Here is a 10824-nt window from a genome sequence, read left to right as displayed (position 1 = left end):
CAAGAAATTGTATAAAATTAATTTGAACACAATGAGTCCAATTCAGTAACTTGGATCTTCCTAGAATATCTTGAGTAAAGCCCTTTATTTATTTTAGACAAATACTTATTACTTTATTTTTTTTTTCAGTAAATACATCCCAGTATGTGTTCTGCCGGATACGAACTCCCTGAGGAATTACATTACAGAATGGATTTTAGTGGTATAGTTGTGAAACGGTGGAGGGTGTCTGATATTAAAAGAGTTCAGAGCATCCCAACTGTGGCAGTGGTTACATGAATCTATACATAGGTTTAAAAATTCACAGAACTGTACACCAAAAAAGGTCAATTTTACTCTATGATAATTCAAACAATAAGTAATTTTTAAAAAAGAATTCATGCCCTAGCTGGTATAGCTCAGTGGATTGCGCATTGGTCTGTGAACTGAAAGGTCGCTGGTTCAATTCCTAGTCAGGGCACATGCCTGGGTTTTGGGCCAGCTCCCTGGTTGGGGATGTGTCCTGGGCAGCCAACTGATGTTTCTCTTTCACATCAATGTTTCTCTCCCTCTCTTGCTCCCTCCCTTCCCTTCTCTCTGAAAATAAATGAATAAAATATTTTTGTAAAAAAAAGAATTCAGAACATAAACAAATGGTTTAGATATTTTTAATGTTTGTGCTGGCCTCTGAAGGATCAAAGAGCATTTATGGTATGTAACAAAAGTTTATAAATGATCAATAAATAATGCTAAAACTATAAAGAACAAGGAAAAATGTTTTAAACTACATGCCAAAAAATATGAAAGAACTATGCAGTCTGGGACTATGGGCTTTTTTTTAACAGACAATGTCAAGGTTAGGAAACCATTTCTGTTTACCATGTGTAAAGCCCCAGGAAAACAGAAAGAACTATTATGGTAGAAATGCCCTTTGGAACATTGCATGATGTATTCGTTAGGAGTAAATATTTCCCTCAGTTATTAATACAAATAAACTTAAATAATTTAAAAATTATGTTTGCATCATAGAACAAAACTGGAAGGAAACTTAAGGAGTCGTTGGAGTATGTCCAGGGAAGTGTCGATAATGCTGGTTAACCCAAGCTTTCAAATCTCTGCTCAAAGATCTCCAAACATAGAGACTCCACCAGGCCACCAGGAAACACACTCCTGTGCTTTTTCCCACTGGGCTGGGTAAGTTGGGGATGTGAGTCTGTGTGTTCAGCCGAGATCGTTCCTATGTTCTTCCATCATCTCTGATATCAGAAAGGAGGCACAGAGAGGTTTATTCAACTTTCCTCTTCTAGAAATTTCTACACTTTTCAGGACATTAACTGAGTCCTCATTTTAGACATTCTTCTTCAAGTTCAACAAGTTTACCCTTTATGCAATGTTCCAAAGGGCACTTCTACCATAATAGTTCTTTCTGTTTACCTGGGGCTTTACACATGCTTTATATTTTTAAGAACAGTGACTAAAGTAAGTCCTATACTCTTTAATTCTCAGATCCAATACTCAGCTTCCTGGGCCATGTGTACTCTGTTCCAGTTTTTTCTTTTCTTTTTAAAATAGTCTGGGAAGAAATCAAGTGTTGTGTATACAAATGGGCATAATGTAAATGCAAAACCCTCAAAAGAAATAGGCACGTGTTCTTCAGTTCATTTTTTAGTTACTGATGGAAGTGCAGGTAAGAATATGACGGGAAGTAGCCTGAAGGAGATATAAGTAATGAAAGCAGAAGGAGAACCTCTCCGGGTGGTGCCCAGAGAACCTACCATTCTCTTCCTATCAACATAGGCATGGACGTATAGGCTCCTTCCTCCACAGCAGCAAAACAAAGTAACACGAGTGTGATAACCGACTGTCACAGAAACTGACAGACACTTACAGAATAAATGAGCAGTCCACTCAGACATTCGCCTGAACAAGTAGGAACAGAAGTCATTAGAGCTATAGAAATAAAGTTGATAAAGATACTTGACATTAAATGAAGACTTTCAGTTTGAAATGCCCAGAGACTGTAATTTCCATAGGTCAGCCCTGATTCACAAGAAATGGCCAGGCCGTCAGGAGCCAAGGCCAGGACAAGCCCTGAAGGAGGCCCAGCACAGACTCATCACAGAACCAGGACAGCCCTGGCTGGTGGGGCTCTCAGTTGGTTGAGTGTTATCCATTAAACCAAAGAGTCAGTTCGATTCCCAGTCAGAGTACATGCCTGGGTTGTGGGTTTGGTTCCCAGTTGGGGCCTGTATGAGAGGCTATTGACCCATGTTTTTTGCTCACATCAATGTTTCTCTCTCTCTCTCTGTCCCTCCCTGCCTCTCTAAAATCAATAAGCATGTCCTCAGGTGAGGATAAAAACCAAAATAAAAAACAAAACAAAAAAGACCAGGACAAATAATTCTCTAGTCTTACTGGCAAAAGGTTTCATTCATTCTTCACTGTGGAAAGGATCCATACTTCAGGGGTACCATTTTTTTAATATTGTCTTACTAACTGGCATATTATTTACTCCACAGTACATTTCATTTCTTCTCTAATGATTCTTTTACAACCTTTAGAAAGCCTCCATTATGTTCCCTTTCATGTGTCTGAACTTTGTGGCCACAAGAGAGTGGACGAGCTTCTGAATCTTGTTGCTCAGCATATGTAAAAAATAAAACGCAGCACCCTAGACAAGCCTGTTGCCGTGCGAATGGGCCACCTGTTACACACGCAGGAATGAGACCTATTTTGCAGAGAAGGAAAGAGGTTCTGCTTGAGAAACTGCTCACTGGAGCTCTTGTTTCATATTATTGGGGCGGGGGTCCGTAAAATTACCATTGTCAACTGCATCCAACAAAAGGTGCGGTAGCTGGAGGGCTGGTCCCTACTTTAAAGTCCTAGGAAAGATAAACTCTGACGATTATGGGCCATTTCCACTCTCTCCTCTGCTTCCCTGACAAGAGGTAATGTGATTCCTAACAGAAAACCAAAAGTTAATGGCTTAAATAAACCAGAAGTCCTATTTTGTGTAACTGCCCAAATGCTCAGACAAACTCATTGTTGCTCAATACTAAAGGCTGTACTTTATTCCGTTCACTTCAATTGGTCATTTTTGCTTCTGTAATTTTTTGGTACTGGACCCGTGTACCATGCTGACCATCTTCCCTCCCTTCTGTCTGGGTTTCATTCCGTGCCAGGGGTTGTGTGCCTGTGTCTCCTGCCAGGATCCATAAGGTTTACTGCTGACTCTAGTCTTAGTCTTGCTCGGTGGTGATATCTTCACTCATTGACCTAACTGAGTCAAAAGCACTCCCCAATGAACAATAACTTTAGCAGAAACATCCAAGTTAAGGAAGAATTATTAGGAGACAAGCCCTAGGTAAGTTTAGATAAAAACAGATACAGCAAGATGACAGTTTGTTCCAAGTAAGTTTCTCTATGGAGAGATGTCATATATTTAGTATAACTGAATCCATTGCTTCCAAAAAAAGTTCACACTCCAAAAAAAGGGAAAAAACTAGTATTGAGAAAAATTATAAAAATGACTAAAAATTTCAGTTTCATCTGTTTGCACAGAGGAGTTAATATCATGAAAACTTGACTATAATGAAATACTTTGTCAAATAGTATTTGTTCCTATAATAAGAAATCAGTGTCCATGTGAACAAGTTTAAGTTTACAGAAATGAAAAACTTACAGTGGTAAGGTGAAAGATTCTTTTCATTTTCTTTATAGTTTAACATCTTTCCAAATATTTTTATAAAGAATTTTTAGAAATAGTCCTGGATGGTGTAGCTCAGTGGATTGAGTACTGGCCTGCAAAATAAAGGGTCTCAGGTTTAATTTCCAGTCAAGGCACATGCCTGGGGTGTGGACCAGGTCCTTAGTAGGGGGCGCACAAGAGAAAACCACACATTGATGTTTCCCTCTCTCCCTTCCTTCCCCTCTCTCTAACAATAAATAAGTAAAATCTTTTTTTAAAAAAAAGAATTTTTAGCCTTGGCTGGAGTAGCTCAATGGATTGAGCTTGGGCTGTGAACCAAAGGGTTGCCAGTTTGATTCCCTGCCAGGGCACATGCCTGGGTTGCAGGCCAGGTCCCCAGTGGGGGCCACATGACAGGCAACCACACATTGATGTTTCTCTCTCCCTCCCTTCTCCTCTCTCTAAAAATAAATAAATAAAATCTTCTAAAAAGAAAGAATTTCTAGAAGTAGAAAAAAGGTGAAAAACTAAAAAAGTCCTTTAATACAGTTTTCCTGTTGAACTAGCATTTGTTCATGAAACATGTGCATAATAATAACTCAAAGTTGCTATTGATTTCATCAAGAGGTGGTTCACTATGTGCAAAAACAATAACTGAAGTGAGGATGAGAAATATATTTTACAAAAAATATGAAAAATATTGTGCCTTTATGCCTTGTCTATATGACCTCAAACCTGGAATTATTTGAAAATATTTGAGTGACTGGGTTTTGTTTTTTTTTTTTACTTTTCACCTGGATTAGTGGTACTATATGGCTACCTATCTCTATTTTGGTAATCACTGTAATTTTTTAAGTGTCAACATTGTTCTTCATATTATCTATTTTTTTACATCAGAATTTCTGACCCTTGGCCTCTATTGAGATTTTGGGCCAGTTATTTGTTGTGGGGGGTTGTCTTCTGTGTTGCAAGATGTTTAGCAGCATTTTCTGGTCTCTATCCACTAGATAACAGTTGTAACAATCAAAAATGTCTCCAGAGATTGCCAAATGTCCCCTGGGGGAGGAAATCACCCCTGGTTGAAAACCACTGCTCTATAGTAAGTTATTACTATCCAAATATTTTGATTATCTTTTTAACCATTACCTATTTCCATGGCCGCATTAATCATGTCCTGATTCACATTGATCATAATGATTACAGAAATTACAGATTTACTCTGGCACTCAGGCATTAACTATCAGGCTATTAGACAATGTGTGTGGATATTAAAGGGAAAAAATTCCTATAATTACAAAAATAAAAGATTACACAAAAAGAGCAAAGATGTTGGTTGTATACTAGAATCAAATTATGTTCATTTGTTGAAGTGGCCTGAATGACTCAAAGACATACAGCAGCTATTACTCACTCAGCTATAGCCCGGCAGATACTAACACATATTTTGAGAAGGCAGGATTTTGCTTTATATGACAATACTACTGATATTTAAGGAGAGATGTTGGTGATTCGTGGCATGAATTTTTTCCCTTTTAAATGTGGCCTGTCGTTTTTCTCACTGCCTCTTTTATTTAAACACACATTTAGTGGCACCCACAATCCAAATTCTGTTGGAAAACTGATACCAAAATTGAATCTGACTTTTATTTCATGTAAATAAATATTATAAATGATCACAACATAAATAATAAATATTACCTGCATTACCATTCTTCTGGACTTTAGTGATTTTTGTATCATAACTGTGATGGTGGATGGTCTTTTATCTCTTCTAAATGTCCCATCTTTACAAGATGATTAAATATGACCCATAAGCAAAATGAAGTTTCAAAGTATTTTTTTCGAGGATATACATCCTTGATTTGTGCCCTTATCCTCCAATTTCCTTTCTAAATTTTCAAGAATAACACTTGAGTTTTAAAACTTATTTAATTTAAAGCGACTCTTTTTAACAAGCAGCACTGCGGTGGGATGCCGGGATTGCACTCATCCCAGCATGCCCCGCCACTGTTCTTTGGATGGCAGTCACAGGACCCAGACATCAAGCTGTGGAGGAGATTCTTCCAAGCAACAGCATCTGGCTCTTTGGCAAACTGAACAGGCAGTTGCCCTGGTGGCTTTAGAGTTGCCTCTGGGTCTGTCACAAGGTTAGGCTGTTAATGGAGTGCCTGGATTCTCGTCCCTTTTCCACTTCACTGTCTTTCTCATACACCTTTTCAGCGTCAAGAGACCCACTCTTTTCCATCAGTCAAATATCGCCATCCTCGAACCTAATAGATTTCTACATGAACCCTGTTGTACTTCAATAAGTATCCTTTTCCACTGCCCATATCCCTTATGAAAGTGTAAAAATAGGCAAGCATTCTGGCAGCAGCCACACTGGCATTCTATTTCATACCCCACCTGCAGAGAGAATCAGAAATTAAATGTTCTATTTTCAGTCCTAGATATTGTAAGCCTGTATTTTCACCTTCTTTCCTTGCAATAGATCTTTTTGCCAGTTAAATTTAATCAAGTCATGTTTATAATATGAATAGCTACCTAATCTCATGGAAACTTTTTATTTTTTATTCTCAAGATCACACAATCCAAGCTGGTAAGGTGGTATAAGAACTATAGGGGCTTAGTTTCAAGAATTTATGGCACTTTAAAATCATAAGTGCGGTCCCTGGAACAAACAAACACCTTGAACACCAGAATCAGCAGCTCCAGAACAAAGGGGCTCTTATATCCTCTCAGCTGTGTGTGTGGGGGGGGGGCAGATTTGGAAAGTACAGAATGAGTTTTTTAATGTTTTTAGGATTAAAAAAAAACACCCAACAAGCTTCTGAATAATTTGTATCAAAGGCATTAATCAATATGGCCTCTCTACAGACCACAGGTTATTCATGGGTTTCATGACCTACAAATCATACTCAAAAGATGAAACAACTGTTGATGAAGAGATGTCTCAAAGACTCTAGTGGGTCCACATAGACAGATCGGTAAAACAGCTTTCTAAGGTGTGGCTTTTAATTCCTCCTGTTACATTTCACCAGCAATAGAGAGGCTTATACTCTGGCCACCTCTGTGGAGACTCAGTTCTAACCTGCCATTTGATCACTACATTTGATAACTCTGTCAATAACGTATGGGAAAAAAAATCCACAGTAATGTCTGTTTTATGGATGGGAAGCAGATTAAAACAAGAGGGAGAAAATCTTTATAGGCAAGGCTACGTTTGAGTGTAAGTTGTTACTTGGGAAATCCTGAATTCAAAGGGAAATAAACCCATTCATTCTGAGGATTGGCAAGCAGTCGAAGAAATGTAGAGTAACTATTTCTAGCTCAGAAAGACAGGTTTAAAAAAGTAGACAGTATTTATAATTATTTTGAATACTTTTTTCCATTCTCTTAGAAATAAGATAAAAATGTAATGATTTATACACATGTGTAGTCTCTATATCTTTTAGATACTGGTGAAAAGAATATAGAGTTAAGACTCAAGTTTGTTTTTATTCCGATGCAAAAAATTATCTTCTACTAGGAGCACATAATCTACCTAAACACATAATAAATTATACACTCACTTGCCTTGTGATTTTAGTTTTTAGAGACAAGTCAAATTTGAACATTTAGAGTAATCTACTTTTGTCAGTTAATGCAAACAACTCCCACAGCTTTTCCTCAGAATAGTGGTGTGGATGATCAACAAAAGTCCTTACAACTTTGAGCAGCTGACAAATCCCTCCAGGATTCATTTCATATCCAATAATCTACACTCCGGAAACCTGAGAAATCACAATGACTTCTGCCCTCAGGTTTTGGATGGTGACTTCTCCAGAAGTGGATAATGTAAACTTTTAGGTCACCTGCTTATTATAAATATTTACTTTTGCTTTACATGAGAGAAAAAATAATTTAGTTACTGGTCCTGAACATGAATCGCTGTAGACATAATCAGCTCCTGACATTGGCACAAAACGTAATAGTCCTCAAATATATTTACTGAATGAAGAGGTCAATGAATGAATAGATGTGAATTCATTTTACAATCAACTTTTTATTGTATTTTTAATATTTTATTTATTTATTTTAGAGAGACAGGAAGGGAGGGAGAAAGGGAAAGAAACATCAGCTGGTTGCCTCTCATACACCCCCAGCTGGGCACCTGGCCTGCAACTCAGGCGTGTGCCCTGACCTGGAATCAAACCCATATCTTTGGTCCTCAAGCTGGTTCTTAATCCACTGAGCCACACCAGCCAGGTCTACAATCAAGTTTTAAAAATATATGTGTGCTCTAGAGACTTCTTAGATTGATAATATTACATCTTTAGAGGAATCAGAAACTTCAACAGAAAGTTTTGTACATGAAAAATAAATAGATATATCCATTCTTATGTGACTATACTGGTTAATAGACCAACTTGATTCAAATGTGCGATCAGATTTGACAATATGGTCTATTGTAAAATGTTTTTTTGCTTTTACTGGAATGTCTTTATTAGGACTCTAGAGTTGACTGAGGTTGTGTACATCCAATGTCAACTACCAGGACATTTAAAAGCGTTTCTTGCCCTGGCCAGCCAGCTCAATTGGTTAGAATGTCATCCAGATATGCCAAAGTTTGGGGTTCAGTCCCATTAGGGGTACATATAAGAATCAGCCAATGAATGCATAAACAAGTAGAACAACAAATTGACGTTTCTCTCTCCTTCTCTCCCTTACTCCATCTCTATAAAACCAATAAATATAAAAAAATAAAATATTTCCAAATGATAATGGAATTGCTTGCTTTCCTACAGGTATTTACCATAGACACAGGCTTACTCAAAGTCACCTATTCCTTGGTGGTTCTCTAGTGTCTACACTAGACTGTAGACAGTCTTTGTTCGAAAAGCCTTCATTCATGCCTTTGCTACTTCTGTGTTTTGTTTTGTTTACAGAAAAAGTAGGATAAGGTCAGGATAAACTTAGGGTCATAAGTCTACTGACAATATATATTTATCATGCCTCTTTCTTCTATGTTTCTTTGACATATTTTGTGTGTTAAATATAAGACAACACAACCAGAGGAAACTGCTTCTTCAAAAGTAACCCAAAGAAAACCACCTACTTTTGGTTTGGTCTGTGTGTCCCTTAAGTGGTGACTGTCATATTCAAAAGCCAAGTATTAGCTTGGCTTATAGAAACAATTCTATCTTTCTCTTTTTGCTTGTTCATTAGTTGAATAAGCTGCCAGAAAACTGCCATTTAGTCTAAGAGCTACTGTCTGTTGAGGAACTGGCTTAAATAGTACTTGATAAAAGATGAGTGTCACTGTTGAGTGGCTATCCAGAGTGACACATGTGCTGATGAAGACGCCCCATACACCAAATGCCACGGAACAGACCCATAAATCCAAGTTAGTCTGTTGTTATTCTTATGTTGATGGGCAAGTACAACATCTAAATATCAAGCTATTCCAAGATGAGGACCACTTCTTACTGGTCTAGGAGACCTGGTCTCTCCCCTGTTGACAAGCATGCTCTCACAACCAGCAGAAACCAAGGCTTGCTTGATATATCATCACTGGGCTACTTCCGTTTTCGCAATCTGAAAAAGGCAGTCAGAAGGAACAGGACGAGCTCTAGAAGCATCATATAGAATGAGGTGGGAAAGGAGGGCAGTAGGTTCCTAGACCATGCCAAGTAGTTGATAGCTGGCTTTCACCAAAGGGAGGTTTTAGGTTACAATGCTCTAGAGACCTCCCTGGCCTGAGGAAGGAAGAGGAAAAGCCTGGGGCTTGGGGGGGGGGGGCGCGGAAATCCAGGTCTGCTTGTCTTCAGAAGCTTTGAGAGGCTCCCTAACCAGTGGGTGGAATCACACACAAAAAAGCACATCTGCAGGAAGTCTATAGATGAATGGATGGAAACAGGAGGGAAAGTGGGGTGTGTCTGATTGAGGGATAATGAGGCTGGCCCAGGGACACTAAAGGCTGTGGAGAGGGTATGCGTTTGTGGTAGTAACCTTCTTGTGATGCTGCCCCTCCAAGGCAAGGGGATATCCAGTCGGCCCTTGGAGGCCCGGGTCCTTCTTTCTCTCTTGCGCGATGCCTACAGTGATTGTCCCAGAGCAGCCTTGGAAGTCTGGCTACCTGCTCCTCTCCCTTCCCTTCCAAGCACCTCTTACCGGCTTAGAGCCCAGCAGAATCGTTCTCCCTGGCGCTGCAGGTGGCCGGCCAATGCAAGAAGTCTCCAGAACCACCCAAAGTAGCCAGGTTCCCCTTTGGTAAAGTGAGGTGACCGCTTGGTGTGAGTGTGCCTGTGAGCCCGCATCCTTGCCCTGGCCCACACTGGGGGAACGGGGATACTGATGGAGGGACAAATCCTCCCCCGGCTGCCTGAGCCTCAACTGGTCGAGTGCTCTGGGAAAGGGACAAGGACAGAGCAGGTTCCGAGAGCAATAGGTTTCCCAACAGCTGGCTCCAAAGCACCTTATAAAGACCCAAATTGAGGTCTGACACTCCTTCAACCTGTGGCCCCCCCTCGGGGCCTAGCGACCGCAAGGGTGGATCTCGCCCTCCAGTCTTCGCGCCCCGGAGCGCGGAACTCGGCCGGCCAGGCCCACGAAGTGCCGCCGTTCGTTTGGTGCCAAGGCTTGGGAGCCCAGCGTCTCCCCTTCTCACGCGGGCTCTCACAGTTCTCCAGCCGGGGTTCCAGGCGGCCGGCGCGCGGCCTGAGTTAGTCGCGCCACGCCTAGGAAATAACCAGTCCGGAGGTGGCCACCTCCTTCTCCCCATCTCCCTGTCCGGAGTCAGGGAGTGCTCGAACCTAGGAAAGGTCGGGATCCTCCACGCCACCCTCCCCCCACGCACACGCCCCTTCGGCACACACGCACGCGCGAGCACACACGCGCACACACACGCTCTTTGCTCTCCAGGCCCGAGAGTTGCAGAGGAGACGCTTTGGAAAAGTTGGTTGATTCGTCGGATGATCATTCGCACGTAGATGTCCCCACCACATTCAGTTTTTAAAGATATTTTCCCCACGACTTTTCCGTAGGTGAATCAAAGCAGAACTTAATCTCGGAGGCAGCCGGGTTCCTTTTGGTAAATTTCTCAAAATGTACCAGGCGGCCCCGAGTCTCCAAACCCTCCAGCGCGCGGGGGCCGCGGGCGCGCTCTCTAGGCTCCGCGC

The sequence above is a fragment of the Artibeus jamaicensis genome, unplaced genomic scaffold (assembly GCF_021234435.1).
Source record: "Artibeus jamaicensis isolate MK-2021 breed Jamaican fruit bat unplaced genomic scaffold, CSHL_Jam_final contig_851, whole genome shotgun sequence".
Taxonomy (NCBI): domain Eukaryota; kingdom Metazoa; phylum Chordata; class Mammalia; order Chiroptera; family Phyllostomidae; genus Artibeus; species Artibeus jamaicensis.
Note: the sequence above shows the minus strand (reverse complement) of the source record.